Source organism: Lithobates pipiens, unplaced genomic scaffold (genome assembly GCF_037356315.1).
Source record: "Lithobates pipiens isolate NorthernLeopardFrog02 unplaced genomic scaffold, aLitPip1_a1.2 Scaffold_27, whole genome shotgun sequence".
NCBI classification, from domain to species: domain Eukaryota; kingdom Metazoa; phylum Chordata; class Amphibia; order Anura; family Ranidae; genus Lithobates; species Lithobates pipiens.
In genome coordinates this window covers 76,590,184-76,612,719 of record NW_027507788.1, presented here as the reverse complement: position 1 = coordinate 76,612,719, position 22,536 = coordinate 76,590,184, and positions in this window count along the sequence as shown.

Sequence of the window (22,536 nt, the reverse complement as noted above, 5' to 3'; positions counted from 1 at the left end):
ATCTTGAACCTTTCTTTCTTTATAAATGTGTTCAGGTGTGTCAGATCGATGACCGGCCTCCAGGAACCACTCTTTTTGGGGACCATGAAAAGGGGGGAGTAAATCCCTTTGAACCTTTCCTCGGTTGGAACCTGAATGGCGGCTCCTTGGGCCAACAGGGATTCTGTATAAGACAAGAGAATCTGTCTCTTTTCTTCTGGGTGTGGCAGAACGGTTGGAACAAACCGGTGTATGGGCAGGCTACTGAAGACCCAGGAATGGCCCACTGACACTGTTTTGATTGTCCAATAGTCTTTGACTGAGCCTGCCCAGACGTGCTGGAAAAGGAGTAACCGGGCCCCAACCCGCTCCGCCTGGACAGGCTCTATATCAAAAAGACTTGGAAGGCTCCCGTCCCCCAGATGTAACTGACTTTGAGGACTTCTGGCCAGAGGGCTGATTTCTCCTCCAATTTTTTCTAAATTCGCGACCAGGCCTGTAGCGACGGGCATCTCTAGCGCGTTCTGGATCTGACCTATATTGAGATCTCCTCTGACCCAGGAGACGGCGATCCTGGGGTAAGAACCCCGACTTACAACCTGTAGCGCATGTAATGGCAGAATCCAATTTGTTCCCAAAAAGGGAAGATCCCTCAAAGGGAATTCTGCACCATGCCTGTTTGGAGGCAGGATCAGCAACCCAGGGGCGAAGCCACAGGGCACGTTTTGCCGTAACAGAGGAAAGCATAACACGTGCTACAAGGCGAATAATATCAAGGGACGCCTCCCCCAGGAAAACCGAAGCGAGTCTCAGCTCATGTATTGGTGATCTTCTGACCAACTCTTTGGACATACTGCCCATGGTTGCACCAATTTCATCCGTCCAGGCTTCCATAGCTTTTGATAACGCTGCCAGGGCTAAGGCTGGTTTACAAGCCATACCTGCTGTTATATAAATACGTTTCAAGTCCGTATCAATCTTTATTTCTAGGCCATCCCTGAAGGACACAGTATCTTCCAGAGGAAGTGTAACATGTCTCGCTAGCCTCATCAAGGCTGCATCAATGAGAGGGGCCGACTCTAGATGTTTCACCTCATTGCTCTTAAATGGGTACATTTTTGAAATCAAGGAGTTTTTCCTCTCAACTTTACTCCATTCGTCCATGATAATTTCGCCAAGTTCACCCAAAAAGGGGAAGTTTGGGGCGCTCCTTTTTGAGATGTTTAAAGTATTTCCTCTGTTTAGAGGGAGCTTCTACAGGATCTTCCCATCTCAATGTCTCCTTGACCACCCTGACCAACTGCGGAACTAAGGAAAAGTCAAAACCGGCACCAGGTTCCAAACCTTCAGTCTCACTGTTGGAAGAACCGGAAAATGAGGGACTATGACGAGAGGGACCAGGAACCTCTGTATCCGAAATATCAGTGGCTAGAGCCGTACCGGAGGGAGGGATAAACAGTTGATCAGAATCTGCTTTATTCAGTGATTCCTGAACTACTCTCCTGACCAGAGCTTCCACTTGCTGGTCCCCAGCTCCTCTTTCCTTCATGGCTCTTCCATAACATAGCTCGCAGAGGGATTTAACCTCTGGGACCTGAGCATTACATCCCCAGCAGGCTCTTCTCTCTGAGCGGCTGGCATGGCGGTGAGAATGGCGACCAGACTCAGACTTAGACCTTTCTTTACGGTGTCTGGATGGTGACCTAATATGTCTAGAACTTGATGTGGAATGGTGATGTTGTGAATCTTTATGTGCTGATAACTGAGGTTCAGACCTGGAAGGGCTGGAAAGAAAAAACATGCAAAACAAAGTCATCCTGATCCTAACCCAAGCAATACAGGCAGAATGAAAAGAAAAAGATTCATTCCTACCTGCGGCATAAGGGTTGGCCACTGGGGGGGCGGCGATACGTCCATAGCAGCAGACTCAAACAGCTAGGTAGTAAAAAACAAATACAGTGCTTGCAGAGTATAATAAAACAGGGTGGACCCAACTGACCATGAGAAAAAAGGGAGACATACCTTGAGAAAACAGAGCGCAGAAACCGGGATCACAGCCTGAGCTCAAAAGCATCCCAATCAAATAGCTGTCTCTGACAGCTATTTGAATCTGCCGCCGAGTGATGACCTCATCGCGCCCACAGCGTACTTGCACCGAGACTGACGCCGCCGTACAAAGCCCGCGCGTATGCGCGGCCGCCGCCATCTTGCCCCGACCGCGCCTGCGCAAATCAAGCCTCGATCTCAATCGAGACTCGGCAGCTGTGCAGATCGAAGCAGGAAGCAGCGAGATGGAACGCAGGAGCATCCCAGGACCATAACCAGGAAGACCACAGACAGAAAAACGGTACAAACACACAAAAACTGCTGCCATAGATAAAATGTGTGTATGTTACCGGCCTCAAAATGTGAATTAAGAGAGCCGATGATTGTAGACGCGATGAGATAAGGTGATCAGCTTGGCGTGGACTGCAAAGAATCACACAAACAGCATGAGATATGACCACTGACTTTATGGCTGGAAGTAGTTTAATTTTTACATATCAATACATCTTTTACATTTTTATAGTCACATGTTTATAACCATTAACAATATATATAATACCGATTTTAACTAAAGTATTTTAAAACGTAGTTACAACAATGAACATTACTAAATTTAATAACATATATATCCCTGTTATTCAGTGTTATAGATAATTATCTTTATCTCTCTGGTACACTTTAAGTGTGCAATAATCATACTATGCATTGCTTTAATACAAATATTATCATGGTGGTACTCTTTTTTAACCACTAGATGGTGCACATTGCATGTCTGTATGATGCAATACATAAGCTTTACATACAATAGGTTTTTTTCTATATTAAATAACAGAAAACATGTGCTTCTATAAATCTATGCAATTTCCAATAAATCAGGTTTAAATATACCTATTTAGAAAGGTTTAGTGTTTATCATAGACATTTGTTCTGACTAATGCAGTATTTTCATGTTCTTATGCACTTTTCACTTGTTTCTGACACATGCTGTTCTAAACTTCTAATTACAGCAAAACTATAGCATAAAATCTGCTGAGACTTTTTCTGCATCTGCTCAAGATGTTTAGGAATCTTTCTATCACAGGTTAATACAGATTAGGAACAATTTAGAGTACATACCTGCAAAGAATCACACAAACAGCATGAGATATGACCACTGACTTTATGGCTGGAAGTAGTTTAATTTCCAGTCACATGGTGTGTGGCCTTATATAGACTCTGTTTGTGTACCTTCTCTGCCATCTACTGGTTATTAATAGAATAGAAGGGAGATGTTTAGAAATATAAAAAAAAAATGAATATGTACTTTGCTTTGGGGTGTCTGTTTTGTGACCATATAAACCCCAGTCCGTCACATGTACATTACCAGTCCCGCACAACACCTGATCCGACCTGGTACTGGGAGCTTGAAGTACTCATAGTGCACCTGGGGCATCATAAATGGGGGGGGGGGCCTCCCGCTAATAGCAAGGACGTTTGGCCAAATTGCCGCTTGCCAGCCAATGGCTGGTTAGTAAGCTCTTCATGGCATCACATCAAATCGCCCGTGCCCACCCTGCTAATAGCTGGGGAATTTGGCTCCAGAAAGAACCGCCATCCTGAGATTCGTGCACAAACCAGCCGGCCTGGATCCAACTTCATAAGGTAAAACCTTGGTCCTAGGAGGAGGACAAAAAAGGAACGTGGTCTCTGACTAGAAGCAAAGATTTATGGGAGTGGGGTCCTATGAGGTAGGAGAGGCGGGGTTAACCCATACGTAGGCTGCCATGGAGTCTGTCAGGAAACTCAATTTTAGTCATACATTTAGGGCAAAATTTATTCAGCCACATGTCTTTAGTAAAAAAAAATGTCAATAAGCGTATATATTTATTGGTTTGCGCAAAAGTTATAGCGTCTACAAACTAGAGTACATTTTCTGGAATTTACACAGCTTTTAATTTATGACTGCCTATCTCATTTCTTGAGGTGCTAAAATGGCAGGGCAGTACAAACCCCCCCCCCCCCCAAATGACCCCATTTTGGAAAGTAGACACCCCAAGGAAATTGTTGAGGGGCATGTTGAGCCCATTGAATATTTTTTTTTTTTGTCCCAAGTGATTGAATAAAAAAAAAAAAAAGTTTACAGAAAGATATCACTAAATGATATATTGCTCACACATGCCATAGTTATATGTGGAATTGCACCCCAAATTATATTCTGCTGCTTCTCCCGAGTACGGGGATACCACATGTGGGGGACTTTTTGGGAGCCTAGCCACGTACGGGACCCCGAAAACCAAGCACTGCCTTCAGGATTTAAATATAAAACGCTACCAAAAAAACTGTTAGCGATCGCAGGGATCAGGCCTGACTCTGCGAACGCTGCAGTTATGTGTTTAGTGTTTTGTAAGTGACAGTGATCGATCGATACTGCACTTGGGTGGGCTGGGCAGAGGGGCAAAACGCAGGTGCCAGCAGGTATCTGGGCTGATCCCGCTAACAATGCGTTTTTTTGGAACCCTAAACTGCTGGGGGGGTCAGATCAGATATTGATCTGTTCAGATTCTATACCACTACGGGAGGTGTATGCTTTGCGCGTGGGTGTTAGCGCTACTGGCACTAACCTAGCGCTGCCTGGGGCGACGCAGACCCTGACCCTAAAACCTAATTGATATAGCTCGCCGGGTGATCAGGGGGTTAAACCTTTATTGGCTAATAAATGGTGGGTACCCTGATGCTATAAAAAGCAAACTAACTAACCAGAGTCACCCGTAACACTTATATAGGGGCAATCAGGGGGTAAAATCTTTATTAGGTAGTATATGGGGGTCCCTGGCGCTATATAAAAACCTGACGGGGAACCTAAATAACTAACTGGCTAACCAGCATCACCAGTGGCACTTATATGGTGATCGCTGGTGAAAGGGTTAACTAGGGGCAATGATCGGGGGGGGGGGGATTTGTGTGCCTATGTGTACCTACATGTCAGTGTAGTGTTTGGTGCACTTACTTTCTGTGTTCTCCACGCAGTCCGGTCAAAAAGACCGCCCCGAGGAGAATGACATCACTTCCTCCCTGCCTGTGTTTACAATACACAGGCGGGGGAAGCTTCTCATTCGCCAGGAGCGATTGAGAGGGGATGGCCAGAAACCAACAGCCATCCCCTCATCCCGGATCGCTCCTGAAGCGAAACGGACCGCCGCATCCAGTGGGAGGGGGTCCGATCAGACCCCCCCACCCGCTGGAAGGCAAGCACGTACATGTACGTGCTTGTGCCTGTCGGTGCCATTGCGCCGACATACATTGCCATGCGGCGGTCCTTAAGTGGTTAATGGACATAAAACCATTGCAAATTAATCTTAACACTTGATTTTTCTTCTTTATCTACATTGATTCTCAGTTGGAGTCAGAATCTCTTTAATATTACCCTTTACTAAGGATGAGCTCAGGCGTGTTCACAGGGTCCACGTGCAGAGCCCGCCAGGAAGTTAGCGCAGCGCTGCGCTGTTCACAGGCAAGGAGACATTGCCAATCTCTGCAGCCGCGCATTGGGGCAATGTACTGCCTGTGATTAGCACAGAGCCCTGGCGGGCTCTGCACGTGGACCATGCGAACATGTCTGAGCTCATCCTTAGTAGAGTTATATTAAACAGATTCTGACTCCAACTGAGAATCAATGTAGATAAAGAAAAAAAATCAGTGTTAACCACTTGCCGCCCGCCGTATAACAAAATGATGGTGACAAAGTGGTTTTAATATCCTGACCGGACGTCATATGATGTGATCAGGATATTAAGCCGCTGCGTGACCCCGCAGCTACGATCTCGGTAAAGAGTCTCTGACAGAGATTCTTTACCATGTGATGAGCCATGTCCAATCACGGCTGATCACTGTGTAAATAGGAAGAGCCGGTGATCGGCTTTTCCTTACTCGCGTCTGTCAGACGCGAGTAGAGGAGAGCTGATCGGCTGCTTCTCTGACGGGGGGGTTTGTGCTGATCGATTATCAGCACAGCCTCCCCACTGGACCACCAGGGATGCCCAGCACCAGGTATGCCCCCCTAGACCACCAGGGATGCCAGTCAGTGCCCACAATGGATGCCAATCAGTGCCCATAATGAATGCCAATTAGTGCCGACAATGGGCATTACTGATTGCCATGCATTATTGTTTGGCACTGATTGGCATCCATCCCTAAAATACTGTACACTACAATGCCGCCTATCAGTGTCCATCCATGCCACCTATCAGTGCCCATCTATGCTGCCTATCAGTGCCCATCCATGCCACCTATCCATGCCACCCATCCATGCCAATCCGTGCCACCTATTCATGACAATCCATGCCACCTATCAGTGCCTATTTGTGCCACCTATCATTGTCTGTGTTGCATATCAGTGCCACATCATCGGTACCCATCAGTGCCGCCTTATCAGTGCCCATCACTGCAGCCCCATCAGTGCCCATCAGTGAAGGAGAAAACGTACTTATTTACAAAAAGTTTTGTAACGGAAACGAAAAAAAAAACATTTTTTTTTCAAAATTTTCAGGTTTTTTATTTGTTTAGCGGAAAATAAAAATACCAGAGGCAATCAAATACCACCAAAAGAAAGCTCTATTTGTGGGAATAAAATTATAAACATTTAGTTTGGGTACAGTGTAGCCTGACTGCGCAATTGTTATTCAAAGTGTGACAGTGCTGAAAGCTCAAAGTTCGTCTGGGCAGGAAGGTGTATAAGTGCCCGGTATTGAACTGGTTAAGATTCATTTGCAGTGGTTTTTCGTCCATTAATTACTTTTTTTCCATTCACTTGCAATGTGCCATTGAACGTGGTTGAAAATTTGACTACTCTAGGAATAGTAAATTCCCTAGCAGATTCCCCTCCTCCTCCCTTCTCTTTTGGTGAAAGAGTTTCCTTACGGCTCCTATGGCTATAAGATGCCCAGGTCCTCTTGATTATATTAGCTTCTCTGGCATTGCAAAGTTTTCATTAGCGGTTTGTCAACTTCACCTCTTAAAGCAGTGTTCCAGGCGCAATTTTTATTTTTTTTAAAGTCCGCAGCTACAAACACTGCAGCTGCCGACTTTTAATAAGGACGCTTACCTGTCCAGGGAGTCTGCGATGTTGGCCCCCCGAGGCCAATCTGTTCATCAGATCAGGTGCCGGCGCCGCCATCTTAACAAAGGTAAACAGGTAGGGGAGCCTTGCTTTGTGAATGGCCCTGTTGATTTCTGGGACACACACATGTCCCAGAAGACAACAGGGCAGTTCGGCGAAGAGGAGCAAGTGAAGGGCCGCAGAATAGGAAGAGGCAGATTAGGAAGACTGCCTAGCAACAGGGGTTTCTGGTATGTAAGAAAAAAACAAAAAATTTTTTTTGAGAATATTAATGTAATTTTTTTATTTTAGGGTGGACCTCCGCTTTAATAGAACATCCTGTTTTTCCCAAAAAACGAAATTATCACTTATTCAATTATTTGTTAAAATCTATGCTTTAATGAATACATTATTAATTAGATAAGAAACACCTCACTAATTGTACTTTTAATAAAATACACACATTAGATGCATTTTCTCTTGATACCTGGTTTCTGTAATCCCTGTACAGCAGCATTTAAAAAAAAAAAATGTATTATTTATTTTCATTATATCAAAATACATTTGATCTTTACAATTCCCCCCTTGTTTCCCTTTCCCCAATCCCATCCGCTCTCTTTATAGTTTTTAACCACTTGAGGACCAGGGCTATTTTTCAAACTGTTTACAAGTTAAAATCATTTTTTTTTTATAGAAAATTGCTTAGAACCCCTAAACATCATATATATATATAATATCTTTTTTCAGACACCTAGAGAATAAAATGGTGGTCATGGCAAAACTGTGCCTGCTGGTGGAATGGCAACAAAATTTTACCCTTAAAAATATCCATAGGCAACGTTTAAAAATATCTACAGGTTACCAGTTTTGAGTGACAGAGGTGGTCTAGAATTATAGCTCCAACGATCGTGTTGATACCGCACGTGTGATTTGAACACTGTTTTCATATGCGGGCACGAATTGCATATGCATTTGCTTCTGCATGTGAGCTTGGCGGGACAGGGCACTTTAATTTTAATTTTTTTCTTTATTTAACTTTTTTATTTTGACACTGTCCTTTTTAAAAAAAAAAAAGAAAAAACACTTTTTTGGGGCACTTTTATTCCTATTACAAGGGATGTAAACATCCCTTGTAATAGAAAAAAAGCATGACAGGACCTCTTAAATATGAGATCGGAGGTCAAAAAGACCTCCGATCTCATATTTACACTAAAATGCAATAATAAAGAGCATTGGGTGAACGTAACGTTTGACGCAGCTTACGCCCTCAAATGCTATGGTGCCCAGTGTCAGAAATGATCAGAGCATGGTGGGAGGGGTACCCTTCTCCTGCCCCTGCTTAAAAGTGATCTTATGGCGAATCTGCCGCAGAGACCACTTTTATCTGAAAGCGGACTGCCCGCTGAAGAAGAGGACATCTGGGTTATGGCAGCTAGCTGCTGCCATAACAATATTCCTCTTCAAACTGCCGACATATAATGACAGTCCATAAGTGGTTAATTACCTACCCTCCCGTTTCTCTCAGCTCCCCCTCTCTTACCCTCCCGTTTTCCATATATTGTCTTTTCTTAAAGGGTAAGTTCACCTTTGTACACTATTTTTTTTTTTTTTTTTAATCCCAGCTCCCCGATGCACCAATATAGCATTCATGTACCTTTTTATGCAAAATTATCAAAGCTTTCCATTAAATCTACAGTCACTTACTTTTCTTGTCTAAATCCACATTTCCAGATGTTTCCATTAGTAATGTCTTCTTCCTAATCAGACTGTAGGTCTGTAGGAGGACCAGCTGACCTTATTAGCACACACCCTGCATTGATCACCCTCCCATTCCTAGGTGCACGTCTTTTAAAAGAAATGCAATCAGTGATCACCCTTCTGAGTGTTTCTGTCCACTCTCTCCTATGTACTTTTAGAAAGATGACCATACACTATGCAATCTTATTGTGTATTTAGTGAGAAGGGTGATCACTGATTGCATTTCGTTTAAAAAAAACGTACACCTGGGAATGGGAGTATGGATGATGCAGCGTCTGTGCTAATGAAATAAGCTGGTCAACTCCTTCCTGTGTCATGACCTAAAGTCTGATCAGGTAGAAAATACTAATGTAAACCTGGATTTAAAAAAGAAAAAGTAAGTGATTCTAGATTTCATGGAAAGCATTGATAATTTTGCAAAGTTACATGAATGATATATTGGTGTACAAAGTTACCCTTTAAATTTTATCCAATCTTTCCACTTATTAGAAAATCTCTCCATTTCTTCTTCCCCACTACATCTCAGATATTCCATGTTATATGTATCTTCTACTTTTTTTAATCCACTCCCTTATTGTAGGGCTTTCCATTTATTGCCAGTGTCTTGGTATGGGGGTAAAAGTGTCTGGTATTGAAGTGGTTAAAACTAGAGATGGGTCCGGGTGTTCATAGAACAAACGACCATATGGGGCGCTCATGGGATGTTTGCCTGCCTTGGAGCGCCCCATAATACACTGTGAGATCGCAGTGCATTGACGGCTGCTGATTGGCTAAAGCATGCACCTGACCTGTATGCTTTGGCCAAACACAGTGTGATGTGCTGTGAGAGCCATAATTGGCCAAAGGCAGGGTGCCTTTGCCAAATCATGCCAAGTCCATGCCCCACATAATGCTGCTTACATGGCAGCCATATGTAGTGTTATAGTGGAGATAGATTTGGCAAGTTAGTTAGCGCAGTCAGTGTAGAACATATAATACAGTGCAGGCAGTGTAGTGTATATAGTGCAGTATAGAGTATATAATACAGTGTATTGAAATGGTTAAGGGGAACAGCATGGGGTCACCCAGTGACATAACCAGATGACCCAACCCCCTTCCATCATGTGACGTCACATGACATCAGAAGGGACAGGGTCACCTGGTTATGTCACCAGATGGCCCCGCTCTTGCCTATATAAAAACTGTCAAAAGCAAAGAAAGCAGTTGGCGGGAGGCCTCCCATGGAGGGGAAGCGGTTTCATTTTTGACATTTTCCAGTCCATCAGGTGGCGCGATTGATGGTGGATTTACATCACGGGACACTTTTTTCTTTTTAATAAAGTATTTGTCAAATAGTCTCTTGTGGTTTTTACTTAGACTTTTTTTGGTGAATGGGTAGGGGTACGATGTACCCAATACCCATTCACATGGGGAAGGGGGGTGGGATCTGGGGGCCCCCCTTGTTAAAAAAGGGGGCTTCCATGTTCCAATAAGCCCCTTGTCCACAGACCCCGACAACCATCAGGCAGAGTTGTTGAGAAGAGGCCCTTGTCCCCATCAGCATGGGGAAAAAGTGCTTTGGGGGGCACCCCAAAGCACCCACCCCCCATGTTGAGGGCATGTGTCCTAGTTTGGTTCAGGGGGGCTGGTCACTCGTCCCCCCTCTCTTTTCCTGACCTGACAGGCTGCATGCTCAGATAAGTGTCTAGTATGGACTTTAGGGTGGACCCCACACCTTTTTTTTTTCCCCTATTTTCTTCATCTATATTTCCTGGAGCCGACAATACATTACAGCCGCGAAGAAGTTTCAGTTACACTTTTTCCTTTAGAAATGTAATTATTGCTGCAGCATGTTCTATACATCGCACAGATGCCCCACTTAACAGGCAGACTAAGGAGACCCCCCCCAGGCATGTTATTTAACCACTTCTGCCCGGATGTATTTCCCCCCTTCCTGACCAGAGCACTTTCTGCGATATAGCACTGAGTCGCTTTAACTGACAATTGCATGGTAGTGCGTCCTTTTTCCCCCGACAAATAGGGCTTTCTTTTGGTGGTATTTGATCACCTCTGTGTTTTGTTTTTTTTGCGCTATAAAAAAAAAGCGATAAAAATTGTAATAAGCGTATAAAGTTATAGCGTCTACAAAATAGGGGATAGATTTATGGCAGTTTTATTAGAAATGGTGGCGATCTGCGTTTTTTTTTTTTGTTATCATGACTGTGACATGGCACTTTTGACACTATTTTGGGACCATTGTCATTTATATAACGATCAGTGCTATAAATGGGCTTACATAAAAATAAAAGATCACCCCGCAGTGAGTAGAGTAATAAGGTGCAAATAGCAAATCAATAGCATAGCATAAACTATGTAAATAATAGTGAAATTAAGAAAAACACAATTTATATAAAAAGATAGGTGTAAAAGTTCATGTGAAACATGTCATGTAAATCATATATATCTATAAAAATTAAATTTCCTTTAACCACTTGCCGACCAGTGCATGACAATATACATCAGCACAATGGCATGGCTGTGCAAATGGGGAGATGTAAACAAGGCATTTCCCTGTTCTGCCTAGTGACATGACAGATCTACTGCTCCTTGTCATTGGGAGCAGTGGTCGCTGTCATGTCAGTGGTAGCCCCCCCCCAGTTAGAATCACTCCCTAGGACATACTTAACCCCTTGATCGCCCCCTAGTTTTAAACGCCTTCCCTTCCAGTGTTATTTATACAGTATTCAGTGCATTTATAGCACTGAATATAATTATAATTGCGCTACCAAAGAAATATTAAAAAATATATGTGTAGCCGCCAGCATCTACAATGATACAATTGCAAAAAAATTAGTGAACAAAAAATGCAGCGCTTACATAAAAATAAAAGATCGCCCCGCAGTGTGTAGAGTAATAACGTGCAAATAGCAAATCAATAGCATAGTATAAACTATGTAAATAATAGTGAAATTAAGAAAAACACAATTTATATAAAAAGATAGGTGTAAAGGTCCACGAGAAACATGTCATGTAAATCAGAAAAATAGGGCAAATTAATGGAACCTATAGCCTGAAACCAGACCTAGACCCATATAAAGAAACAATTGTCCCTTTAGTAATGGATGATTATTTCTCAGTGGCGGGTAGCCGGAAATAACAACAATGTCAAACATCCAGTGCCTGAAAAGTTGAAGCGATATAAACACCACCGAGTCGACACCCTTGAGTGTTTCTTCGTACAAGTACCACTACACACAGATTGTATACAAGGAAGGTACTCTTACCCGAAGGTGTGGACCCACACACCTTAGTGGTGAGTCATTCAGGCATCAAGTGGCAACTAGCAGCAATCAATCCTCTCGTGGGGATGCTGTAGACCTCAGCTGCATCGAGCAATCCTTCGTACTCTCCATGCTCGGGATGTCCAATATGGGATACCGCCAAGTTGCACTCCACAGAAATTACATGTATTGACACCCAGGTTGGTAAATGGGGGAAAAAATATAAAAAAATGGAAAATAAAAGGCTTCCTCATAGAGCAGATTAATCCTGTAAAAAATGTATTAAAAATAAAAAATCAATAAAATACAAAACACATGCATGTACAAGCCGTCAGTGAAGAGGGGTACAAAAAACAAGGCTATCTTTAAAAAAGCGTGGAAGATATGGCCTGCAGGCTATGTACCCGACATGTTTCGCACTAACGTGCTTCAACTGGGGCATAACGTGCTATAAAATCCCACGCTATATATGTATTATTGTCACATTAACTCAAAGTACACTAGTAGACTCTAGACACTAGTACCTATATATCTTTACCTAGCAATCCCACTAATGTATTTAGAAATCAATTGGTCAATAAGGGTTTCCAATCTGGTATTCTTGATAGGAAAGAGAAAGATTTCTTGGTACCAGTAGCTCCGCGTATACCTATAATGTATTATCTCCCTAAGGTTCACAAAAATGCGATTAAGCCTCCAGGGAGGCCTATTGTTAGTGGAATAGTCTTGGTTACATCAAGGATAGGTAGTTATGTTGATTTTCATTTACAGCCACTGGTGCGCTCTGTCCCATCTTTTTCGAGAGACACGGGCGACACCATACGGTTATTAGAAAGTATTGATTATCAGCATGACTATTTATTAGAGACAAAAAAGGCAGTTGGAGGGGAAAGGGATTATTACGGTGCCTAGATTTATAAAAGACAAGGAAATATATTTAAAAAGAACAATTTTAATACATAATAAAACAAAATACAAAAGTCACAATGGTATCAAAAAGATTTGTACAATCATAAATAAACAAAAGCACATCCAATGAAGTAGGGCCAAGATGATATAGGCCTGGGTGTGCAGAGGGGTCCAAATCCTCCCTACATGTTTTGCCGTACAAACGGCTTCATCCGGGAAAATGGAGTGAGACCACCATATGAAGACAAATTCTAAAGTAAAAAGAAAAAAGGAGAAAAAAACTATTTAATAAAAAATTCAATTATAAGCACCAGTAAGTACTGCATCAATCAAAGTAATCCCAACAGTGCTATAAACCGCCAAATGTCCCACAGTTTCCATCCTAGATGGATAATACATGTAACCCATGGGGGCCAGGTACATACCTCCAGAGCCAGTGCAGAAGGGACAAACCCGGCGCGGAACCAGCGCACAAGCCCCCAAGTGGCAGGACCACCTAGGTGCAACTGCAGGGGGTAGTCTAAAACAAACAAATAAGGTAATTTTATCAGTACTCAATGTACTCTTGTGGGGTATGTACATCAAGAAGCAAAAAACCCAAAGCGGGATATACTCAAACACAGCAAGAGGCCACCAGGGCCTTCTGAATTTACCTACCCTATTAAAAGCAAAGACGAATATAAGATACGGAGGCGCCAATAGAAAAGTGAACAACAGTAGAATTGAAGTCCAAAATGATAAGTCCTAACAAAAAACAAAAAAACATTTATTTATTTTTAAATTTATATAGTTCAAAAAAGAAAAAAAGAAAAGAGAGAAGGGAGAAGGGGGCCTTACCCGAACTTTAAGTTTCACAAACAAGCCTAATAAGGGCTGTTGGAAATATATATATAACCCCTAATGGGACAACGCTGTTGCAAATAAACCAGATGAGGGTAATAAAGAAAGAGCTTCAGTGGGGGGGCGTGTCCGGATGTAACAGGGACTAGACGTGTTCCAGAGGAGCTCCGCTGATCCTGACACAATCAGCAACCATCCTGCACCTACATAGCACGGGGAGGCCTCAAACTTTCCCCACAGGACACCGGACACCAGCTGCACCAGCCCCGGTGAAAATTGCGGTGCTCACCTGTTTGATTCAGCCTTGATAGGGTCGCAGCCAGCGCTGTACTCCGGCCGCCATCTTGGGGCCTACCTGCCTCGGACATCCTCAGGCATCCTCGGGCTTGGTATCAGCGATCCGAGGGAGGAGAGGAGACGCTTCCACACACCTCAGCATCGGTCACCCCCGGGGGTTATAGGACGAAGAGGGAGCCCACGCCATTGAGGGAGATTCGCGGGGCCGCTCCCAGGAGCTTGCGGCCGCCGCCATCTTGCGGCCTAACAATCCACGGCCATCCTTCCACTGCCGCCGCCTGAGGGCTTCCCGGGTTTCCCCCACAGACTCTCGGGAGCCTGCTACATCTGGCCCAGCCTATATTGTGAAGCGCAGACGGCCGATTGCATCCGATCGGGCCTTGGCCGGTCCCACACTGAGGAGAGCTGCCACCATCTTGAGGCCTACCTGGCCTCCGACATCCCCGGGCTCAATGTACAGCGATCCACAGGGGGGTGAGGCGGTGGACCCCCCACACTTTTGGAAGAGGCTGAGTTGAACGGGGGCCTTGAGAGACACCAGGAGATCTATCCAGGCTGTTTACAGGCGCCATCTTGTGGCCTACTACATCAGGCTTCTCCCCCACCTCAAGGTTCAGTGCCAGCTTACTAGACTACCCTCCCTGTGTCCCCATCTGCTCCCTGGAAGCAATACACCCCTCTCCTTATGCCACCAGCTGGATCCCAGAGCTGCTGCTTCCTTTTCCCTGTGCCTTCATCCTCACAGCGGCAGCCCTTTGCCGGGGGTCCTGTCCCTGTGCAGAGGCTCACCACTACCTCTCCCACTGTTCCAGCGGAACCCCGGAACTTGCCCGTTGCCCCCCCAATAGGGAGATTTAGCTCCTGTGTCAGGGTATCAGCCCAGGCACGGGTTTTATTCTACTGACAGACCGCAGGCTCTCAGCTCATACACTCCTTCCAGATTTTCCCCATCCCAAGGGGAACCTCGGATGGGCCATCCCAAGACCCGCTACTCCAAATCCGGCTCCAAAAATCCCAGTGCCTCCCTGCCAATGGCAGCCTCGTCTGCAGGGCGGTCGGCGGCTGAGATGGCGTCCGGTACGCGGGCAGTAGCGGATTCGGGGGAGGTGGGGGCTCCCACAGGGGCAGAGATCCTAGCAGCCATAACATCCTGCAAGGAAACCCTCACAGCAAAGATCGACTTCTTGACTGTGGATGTCGGGCTCATCCGCCAAGATATGGATAAGTTCCGGTCGCGCGTTGTCGAAGTGGGGGACAGGGTTTTCTGCGGTGGAGGACACGGTCCGATCGGATTCCAGGGAGGTGAAGGCCTTTCAGCTCCAGGTGAATGCACTCCAGGAACGGGCAATAGATACTGAAAACCGCCTTAGGCGTAACAATATCCGTATACTTGGGCTCCCCGAGAGAGCTGAGGGCTCCAAACCCGCTAAATTCACTGAGCAGCTGCTATCCACTTTGTTCAATCTAGGGGATGTGCCGCCCACCTTTGTAGTGGAAAGAGCCCACCGGGTCCCACCGCTTCCTCCGAGGCCCGGGGCACCTCCGCGCCCTTTCCTGTTGCGGCTGCTAAACTATCGTGATCGGGACCGCATCCTGGCGGCGGCTCGTACCATGCCTGAAATCAAGTATGAGAACACCAAACTGCTCTTTTTCCCAGACTTTTCTCAGTAGGTGCAGCAAAAACGCAAATCCTTTACTGATGTGAGACGCCGGCTTTGAGAACAAGGAATCCGTTTTGGTCTTTTGTTTTCCAGCAGATTACGGATTACTGATGGTGACAGCACTCGCTTCTTCGATACTCCAGAGGCTGCGGCGGCTTGGCTGGACGCCCGCTAAACATAAGCGATCACAAGGAAGAATGACCAACCACAATCAGTTGGTAAGTATCCCTCTTCTTTTCAACAGGACTGTCTTTTGCTGCTTCCCTGCATTGACTGCTCTCTGCCCCAAGTCCTCTCCTCCCTATTGCATCCCCCTTGTACCCTTACTGAGTATAAAAAGTAACACTTTTTTTTTTTTTTCTTCTGTTGCTGGTTGAAATACCGTTTACTCCTGCTTAAGGAGCTCCAATGACTACCACTGAATTACCTTACCTTTGATCAGAAGCGCCCCCTGTTTACCCCTCTGTTCTCCCCTCCACACTTGGATTCTCCTCCCGCACTAGAGAAGGACTCTCTCTAGAAGGTCTGCATCCACCTTCGGCCCAGTGGCCCAACGTCCAGGGGTCCCAGTGACCTAAAGACTCTATGTTTTTTCTAGTTAAGGGACAAAACCCTGCATCAGGTTATATGGCTCTCTGGCCTACAGTTTGGGCCATTGAGCTTGGTTCTCATGATGTTTGGGTAGGGTGTTTTATGTTTTGGGGGGAGGGGTTTTTCAGTTTTAAAGTAATGAATAAGTACTGTGCTGCTCATAGGCCGCTGATTGTATGTGCTCAATTTGGGTCAGTCTATATTTCTTGGTTGGTTAGGTTCATCCTGTTTCGGTTTCCCCCTGGTGTTCCATGATGGCCCCCTCAGTTGCTGAGTTGCTGACCGTTATATATCGTGGAACGTCAGGGGGCTTAATTCTAAATATAAACGGTCGCTGTTATTCTAATATTTAAAGCTACATAACCCCCACATAGTACTGCTACAGGAAACGCACTTGACTGGCAGTAAGGTTCTGGCTGCGATGGTGGTGTTGAGTATTTTTGATAAGAAATACGTCATTGTGAATGTCTATCTGCCTCCTCCGAGCCAGATACACATTCTGTATACACTGTATGAGAGGCTGGCTCTGCATTGTCCGGCGAGTGTCCTGTTTATGGGTGATTTTAATGCCACACTGTCACGTGATCTTGATAGACCCTCCCCACAATCTGCTTTCAATTCTGATCTTGGTGTGTGGGTCCAGGCAACAGAATTCCAAGAGGTATGGAGGTGGTTACATCCCCAAGAAAGAACGTACTCCTGCTTCTCATCTACATTTAAAACGTCCTCCCGCATTGATTTGGCTTTTGCCAATGATACCCTCCTGGCTAGTATCCGGGAGGCTAGTTATCTTCCCTCTGGCCTATCTGACCATCACCCTCTTAAGCTTATCATTGGGACCTCCAGGACAAGGAGCAAAGCCCTCTGGAGGTTGCAGCCCTACTGGATTAACAATGAGACAGTACACGATAGGGTTTCTCCCTCCTTGCGGGACTATTGGGTGCATAATGCGGGGTCAGCCTTCCTGGAGACAACATGGGATGCTTCCAAAGCCCACGGCAGGGGTCAGTACATCTCGGCCGTGGCGGCGGTTAGGGCGGAACTCGGGGATAAGGTCTCTGACCTTCAGCACAAGGTGGAAGAGGCTCTCAGGCAATACTCAGCCACGGCTACGGTATCTAACTTTGAACACCTTTCATCGCTTCAGCAAGAATTGCATCTCCATGTCTCGGACACTACCAGGCTTGGTATACAGCATAGTAGACAGAAGTACTTTGAACATGGGGACAAGAACAGTAAGCTACTAGCGATGTTAGCACGGCAGGACAGGCCCTTAGCGGTTATTTCAGAAATACTCATGGCAGATGGGGCATTGGTTACCTCTCCGGAGGACATTCTACTTGCCTTCACCGGGTTTTACACCTCCCTATATGTTTCCTCGCTCCCCGATGATTTTGATCCCACACCTATGACCGCCAGGTTGGACACGTTAGCATTGGGGTGGCTCTCTGATGCAGAGAGACTACTCCTTGTCTCAGAGATCACACCGGAGGAGGTGGCGATGGCCATCGGGTCTTTCCCGGCTGGGAGGACCCCGGGGCCAGATGGACTACCCATAGAGTATTATAGAGCCCACGTAGAACTACTTGCCCCCAGGTTGGCTGAGCTGTATCGTGAGTGTCTTCAACAGGGTTCCCTGCCGTCCTCTATGAGGGAGGCCCATATTGTCCTCATCCCAAAACCTAATAAGGACCCCAGGTTGTGCCCCTCCTACAGGCCAATAGCACTCCTAAATTGTGACTTAAAAATACTAACCAAAATATTGGCCACTAGACTCAATAAGGTGATTAAATCTCTGATTGACCCGGACCAAACGGGCTTTATGCCGGGTAGATCCACAGACATCAACATCCGTAGACTATTTTCTAATATTCATGACCCCCATACTAATCAAGGCACTAGGACTATTGCCACCCTTGATAGGGAGAAGGCATTTGACACCGTAGAGTGGGTGTATCTATGGGAGGTGCTCAGAAGAATGGGGTTTCCACTGAAGTTTATTGCATGGTTGTGCACATTGTACACCGGTCCCCTAGCATGCATTAAACTGAATGGCTCCTTGTCTCCTCAGTTACCCCTGTGGAGGGGCACCAGGCAGGGATGCCCTCTCTCCCCATCCTTGTTCGCCCTGGCAATGGAACCTATTGCGGAGGCCCTCAGATGCTCGGCCGACATCCGTGGACTTAGGGTGGGCTGGCTGGAGGAAAGAGTGGCTCTCTATGCGGATGATTTACTGCTTTTTTTAAACGATGCTGGTGACTCTTTGCGGGGAGCACTCGGAATTATGGATGATTTTTTTTAAGGGTGAACTGGCATAAGTCTCAGCTTTTCCCAGTGGATGAGGGGGCCAGGTCCTCCTCTTCCCCCTCTACCCCGCTTCAATGGGTGGATAGTTTCACCTATTTAGGTATCATTATTTCAAGGGAGAGTGGGGATTTTGTCCGGCTTAATCTTGAACCTGTCCTGATAGGGATTAAATCCAAACTAAGGGCATGGGGTAATCTTCCCCTCTCCCTCATGGGGCGCATTAACCTTCTAAAAATGAAAGTCCTCCCCAAACTAACGTACATATTTAGGAATTCCCCACAATGGCTAAATAAAACTTTCTTTAATTCTCTTAAACAACTCTTCCTTTCATTTATTTGGGGATCTGGAACGCCTAGATTCAAGTATACCACTCTGACCAGGCCTGTGGACAGTGGGGGCTTGGCTCTCCCGGACTGCCACAAATACTTCTTGGCTACTCAGCTTGTAACTGTCCACTGGTGGTTGCTGCCAGATCTGACCAATTCTGCTACGGTGTTGGAGGCAGCTATAGTGGGGTCTCTGGAGGCCTTGAAAGGGTTGATATTCAGGGGGCCAAAAACACCTCATTGCCTCACCCCTTCCATGCGCACCACTATGAGGGCATGGAGGGTGGGGGAGGCGCTGAGAGCTTCCCCGCAGAACACCTGGTCTCCTCACACCCCCCGTGGCTAAATCCTAACCTACCACAGTTCACCACTATCCCGGATCCTCAGGCCTAGGCCAGATACAAAATACTGACTCTGGAGCATGTTATCACCAATGGGGAGCTTGCTCCCTTTCATGTATTGTGTACAAAGTTTAACGTGCCTGCACGGGCTCATTTCAGGTATCTCCAGATCGCCCATGCTCATAGATGTCAGTTCTTAGGTCAACCAGTCATAATGGAATACTCGGAGCTCGAGTCCACCCTTCGGGTGAAGGATTTGGAAAACCCCACTTCTCAGATTTATGGGTCCCTGTTGGTTGCTGCCATCCCCGAACTGTCCTCCCTACGCAGGAAGTGGGTGGGGGACATACCGGAACTAGACAAAGATGATTGGAGGGAAATTTGGGTGTTCCCGTTCTCTCCACTGGTCTCGGCCAGGGACAAACTTGTTCAGTATAAAATTATACACAGAGCGCACTACACACCCCATAGAATGCACTAGATGTCGCCGACACATTCCGCGGCGTGCTGGAGATGCTCGTATCAGCCAGGGGAGTTTTTTCACATTTTCTGGGCTTGTCCAGCAATTGGGCATTACTGGAAGGAAGTTCTCCAGGTTATAGTTAACATTACTAAGATTAGAATTCCTTATGATTATAAATGTTGTCTGCTGGGGCTGGTGGAGCAGCTGATAATCCACAGAGCTAGGAAAATACTCATATCCTTATTACTATACTATGCACGTAAGGCCATCACGATGAATTGGAAGCAATCATCTCCCCCCTCTGTCAAGTTCTGGAAGGGTCTAGTGAATGCCAGTTTGCCCCTTTATAGAGCCACCTACGAGGGCAAGGGATGCCCAAAAAAATTTGAAAAGGTGTGGACTTGTTGGTTAGCTGATAGCACTAAGGCGACTGATGCAGTAACTAACCCTTAGACCAACATTAAGGGCATGATATGGTAATAGACTGACCCAGGTATTACTTGTATTTCTATGTTATGACATCGTGTACTTATGCTTTTGAGCACGGATTCTCCTGCTGTTAACCTCTCCCCACATGGGGGTTTAGATACGTTTAGTTTGTATCGGTCTGTCTGGTTGAGGCCTGTTGTTGCTTCAGAGGCAGACCGATCATGCTGTGTTACCTTATATGCCCTGCTGCGGTCTGTAGCCCCTGTGTGGGTACTGTTGGCCCATGTGTGGGCAATTTTCTATGCTATTGAAAAACTCAATAAAAAAGATTTTACAAAAAAAAAAAAAGAAAGAGCTTCAGTGCTCAACATCCAACCTAAGAAACACAAAAAGGATCAAAGAAAATGTGAATCAGAGTGTAATCGTTAAAAAGTTTTTTTTTAAAGGAAAGACCAAGTATCATCTTAAATATTACTGACCTAGTCATGGACGAACTGACAGAGAGACGCCTCCGTGGAACCGGCAGTGGACAACCTGTTCCACTTCCTGATATACCCCCCACCCGTACGACGTGATTACGTCACTGCCGAATGGGAGCGGACGTAATACGATCCGAATACATGCGCACCAGCACCAATCCATAGCCTACAATGCCCATAATGCAACACCAAAACAAGACACACGTGGGCAATGATCGGATAGGTCAACGCGAACGGCCCACAGTGATCAAAGTCAATCCCTTCGATGGGAAGACAGAATGGAAAAAGGGGGAGCTATATTGGGAGAGTGAAATAAACTGTAGAAAAGGGATGATGGAAAATGGGTGGTTACAAAGCGAAGGATCGCTAAAGCGGGCCTGTATCCATTGACAAGCCCTTGGGTGTCCATACAGTTGCAGGTAGTCAATGGGGATCCATACGCTGAACCACAACCGGTCAGCCCCAACGCACCGGCAAAGATAAATAGGGATGCACAGTTAAGGCCCAACAATGGAAACATATAGCAAGATAAAGAAACATGAGAGGGACATCAATGCGGTGCACTGGTGGGAAAAAACCCCAAATGGTACAGCCAAATCTAGGTGCAAAAAAAAGAAAAAAATTACATTTATATATTAATTTATTACAATAGAGTATTGTCATAAATAAATAATCCAAACTGATAAATTCATAAATGCAATCAAGAAAACTTAATTACAAAAAATTCCTTTATTTACAAAACAGAAACAATTCAAAATTATATCTCAAATAAACAAACCAAAAAAGTTTTTAAGCCTGACAAAAAACAGCCAAATGGGCCGAATGATGGAATATCGGTCCATAGGAAACTTTCACTGGGTGGCACTCACACATGAAAGTGGGAGTCCATGGAGAAAAATAAAATAAATCAAATTGTCTAATAGCCAATGTAAAAATGCATATGGTGCCACAAGGTCTACATTAACTCAAATAGTACCATTACAAAAAAGATTTGGTCGATAATTTCAATGCTGAATATTATAGTTTAATCTTTAAGGCCTACCAACGGGGCATTATCGACCTAAGCACTTGGAAGTATCTAAACGTCAAAAATCCTAAAATACCAACCTTTTATTCACTTCCGAAAGTACATAAATCCCTGATACGGCCTCCGGGCCGTCCAATTGTGTCGGGTTGTCAAGGATTAACTGAAAACGCCAGTGCTCTAGTCGACAAATACTTATATCCACATGTAATCTCCTTATCGTCTTATGTAAAAGACACAATTGATCTATTGCGTAACCTGGATGGTAAGCAATTACCTCCTGGTACTTGGCTGCTAGCCCTCGATGTAGAAAGTCTCTATAATTCAATTTCACACACCAAGGGCCTGGAGGTTATTCAATCTCAGCTCAGGGAACGTGGTTCTACTTTTGAAACTTATGGCCAGTTTGTTCTCCAACTGCTGGGGTTCATCCTTACACGTAATGTATTTTTGTTCGGTCCTTCCCACTACCTCCAGGTACAGGGTGTAGCTATGGGGACCAAATGTGCCCCCTCCTATGCTAATCTGTACCTGGGGGGGTGGGAGAGGGAACTATTTTCTAATGACAAACTTTCAGATTTACTACATGTTCTAATTTGGTATCGTTATATTGACAATATTTTATTTTTTTGGACTGGTACTAGGGATGAACTCCTGCCATTAACTCACTGGCCATTAATGAATACAATTTAAAATTTACATTTGAGTGTAGTCAAACTACAATACATTTTCTTGATTTACAGATCCAGGTT